The sequence below is a fragment of the Manacus vitellinus genome, unplaced genomic scaffold (genome assembly GCF_001715985.3).
Source record: "Manacus vitellinus isolate BGI_N305 unplaced genomic scaffold, ASM171598v3 scaffold_3_pilon, whole genome shotgun sequence".
Taxonomy (NCBI): domain Eukaryota; kingdom Metazoa; phylum Chordata; class Aves; order Passeriformes; family Pipridae; genus Manacus; species Manacus vitellinus.
The window spans coordinates 17,399,996-17,403,881 of record NW_021940535.1 but is presented as its reverse complement, the minus strand read 5'-3'; positions in this window follow the sequence as shown (position 1 = coordinate 17,403,881).

The following is a 3,886-nucleotide window of genomic DNA, read 5'->3' as shown; positions in this document are numbered from 1 at the left end:
GCAAAATAGGCAGCTGCAACACTGGACCGTCAAAGATTCCAAAAATACCCCATGACTCACAGAGTTAAATCACCTATTGTGAAACTCCCCCGTCCTGTAGGAGGTACTGGACATTCCCACCTGAACTTGAGCATATATAAACATCGGGGTTGGGGACTTCTGGTACCACTCATTGGATCGAGAGGAGGACCAGAACACTAACAGGACTGCGACTGCCACTCTCAACAGGATTGCCACGATCATCTGGACTAACAGGTTTTTCTTTCCTTTTACCTTGCCCCCGGGGGGGCATGTGGTTCTCAGCACAGGGACCAACAAACACTGTTCTGTTCTTGTCCCAGGGTGCTGGGTTATACATCTGTCTTTGGGGGTTAAAATCAGTTTTCTCTGTATTATTGTATTTATTGTAATCTTTTTAGTAAATTGTAACTCTGACTTGTAATCTCTCAAGTTGGGCTCATTTCTCCCTCTGGTTTACTTTTAAACCAGCACAGAGAGAAATCTGTGCAGCAGGAGATGCAAGAGCTTGGTGCTTTAGCTTATTGAAAAGCATATTGAAGGCACTGAATTATGTCACAGAAGTACCTTTCTTGTAGGCAGAAAGTAGAAGGGTTCCACAGCCTAGAGGAGAAGACTGTAACAAGGACTAATGACTGGAAACAAAAACCAGGCAAGTTCAAATTAGAAAAGTAAGAATTTTTTTTTTTTTTTTGATAGTGAAGGTGATCAACATGACCAAAGGAACAAGTTATTCTCCATCTCATGGCATCTTCAAATCAGCCCTTGCCTTCACCAAATGCAAATTACTGGCTTCATTCCAGACATAACTGAAAGGAATTTAATGGTCTGTGATACACAGGAGGCCATGCAAGATATCTAATGATCCCTTTTCACCTTAACTTCTGTGCATCAGTGAATTAAAGGAAGGAATTCTGGTACTACAGGATATTGCCAAGTGGGAAAGGATGAACTGGTGCTTTTGGCATCCAGAGAGGAGTGGAGGGTGCTTCTAACAATCAGATGCTTGTTACTTTAGTTACAACTTTACTCTTTAGTAATATTATTAGAGGCCAAGAAATTAATTTATTTTGGGGGGTGGGATGGGGTGAGAATTCCTGTTGCTAAATTTTTTCCTAACAACAGGCTTGGAAAACAAATTTTCTTTATTTTCTTATCTCAAAAATTTTGCTTTGAATTTTTACTTAAACAAATGTCTTCATTTGCTTAGTAAATGAAGCAAATCATCTGGAGGTTCCTAGTATTATCTGTGATAAATAGTTAATACTAAGCCCAGTCCAAAGACCATTGAAACTCTTCACAAGGAAGTTTTCAGATTCACTGACATTCAGTCAGTCATTTTGCAGTATCTTAGTATCCACATTGGGTCAGTAGAATAGACTTCAACTACTTTGGCATAGATCTGGATACACACCTGGGAAGCCTACCTGCGTTGGTTCAAACTCTACACTTTGTAGGATCTTTTTTTTTTTTTTTTTTAATAAACCATACAGCAAATTATATTTTACCAAGAATGGTATTATTCTGCAGATACACTGTCATTTCCACAACTAGAAGAATGTTGACTTTCATCATAAAGTTCAGTTTCACACTACCAGTACCAAATAATTTGTTTTTTCAACTTCTCTATTTTCTCTCAAAACAATATTCTAGAAGACCTGAAGAGAATTAATCCCAATAATTTTCATTTAGCTCCTACAATAAAAATGCCCTTTTTTAAAATTATCATTTTTGTCAGTCATTCCTGCCTCTCTGCTTCATCAAACTTCTTGAAAATTTGGCCTGTAGGAGTACTTGAAAAAAAAGGTGTTTAAGTAAAGTGGATTGTTAGAGCCAACTCTACTTCACTGATTTCACTAAGTCAAATTTTCTCACTATTAATATCAGTAAGTATTTTTTATGTAAGTAGCAATAATACTGAATACTGTACATTAAATGAGCTAGAATATATACAATAAGGGCCCTATTCTTCAACAGGTGTTTTCTATTACCCATCTGTTTTTATTATAAAGTTTTTGCCTACAGCTGATCTGAAAAAAAAAAAATATCTACTGTTCTATGTGCATTACTCCAGCATAGTGCTGGTTCATACTTGTGTCTCCTACCCAGCACAGCATCAGAAGAAATAATAATAATTATGATAGTATTGATAATAATAATAATATCTGTATATATATACTCCACAAGCAGAAGAATATGTACCAGTATTAAGAAGAAGAAGGGGTTTACCTAACAGGAGGTTAACTCGGTGACAAGAGATTAAGATGGGAACAGGTGGATCCAGAGTACTTGGAGATTGTATATTTTATTAAAAGTCTATGTTAAAATGTTTTTAACTTAACTGGTTTATGAAATTATACATACCATTATATATATTTCATACATATGGAAATTTTTCTCATTCAGAAAATCTGACACTACCTACTCTATTCTATTATTAGGAACACCCTCTAATATTACTATGTTCAGGCCCATTCTAAGTAGACCAACTATAGTCCTGTTCTCTCTCTCTCTCAAAAAAAAAAAAAAGGAAAGAAAAACCCATAGAAATGCATCACTGATGCACTAATGCCTCCTGGGAATATTTTCTCAGCTGGGAATGATAAACTGTCAGTAGAGTAGGTACTTTGGGGGGAGGGAAAGATGCAGCAGAAAGGAAGGAGAATCCACAAAGTGGGAAGCTCATTGTCAAATAGAAAACCTGCGATGAGTTCCCTATCCTGCCACTGATACCTTGAGGCCATGTAGATAATGTCTCTTTAGTGTCTCTGCTCCTTCTCCAGGAGTTCTTCACCACACAACCATGTTGTGAGGCTCTCAGATTTCATTGTAATGAGGAACCATATCGAGAGAGAGCTGAGTTAGATACAGCAGGATAATATCTGCCTTTATTAGGGGACAGATACTGCCTTGAAAAGCCAGGACATGGATCCCTGCTGTTAGGATATGAACAGAAGGATTATTAAATGAATGGGTGTCATAACAGAAATAATAACACTGACCTCTAGTTTTCATCAGTATTAATGTTGTTCCCTCATTATAACAAACTATTTACCCTTTGGCCTCATTTTATGCACATGGGAATCAGATTATTGCCTCATAAAACAAAGGAGCAGTGAGATTATCACTTAAGTAATGGTCCCAAACATACTGTTAGCACAGTGTCACGGACTGTTGCTATACGGCAGAGCAGTATAACCTCTTTCATCAGGGCACAGTCCCGGTAACATGGGCAGTGGAGCAAGTAGAAATGTCACAGGGCAAGTGAGCACAGCTTCCCATTCACCCTTGGAGCAGTCAATCCCCAGAATTTTATCCCTGCAACTTGTTAAACCTCAGAAAGCTCACAGCCATTTAAAAGTGATAGCTGCTGTGTCCGTGCCAAATTGTTTTATCAGTTTTAGATAGCCGATTTTTCACACACCCTCCCCACCCCACCCCCTTGGTATTTGCTGATAAAATGTTTGCACACTGTTACATGGGGAAATACAGAGCACTGGGGGGGGGGGGGGGAAGGAGGAAAGAAAAAAGGCCTTGATAATTTCAGTGCTGGCATTTCAGAACGAGAATGTCAAGCAGTTTATATCTTGTTGACGTTGAACCCTGGGGCTCTCCCTCCCTCCTTCTTCTTCATGTTTAAAGCAGGCAGAGTGATCCTACGTTAAGGGCGTGTAGTCAGATACCTCTGCTGGGGATTCTTCTGACCAGCTTCAAGCACACAGCAGTGACTGAAGTCCGTGGAGACAAGGATCTGTGGATATAATACCAGCATTGTCTACACTTTCATTTCTGCCATACGCTGGCCCCTCTCCTCCTCTGCATTCATTGTCACTATTACATTTATCTGGAGAGAGAGGCTACCGTAGGC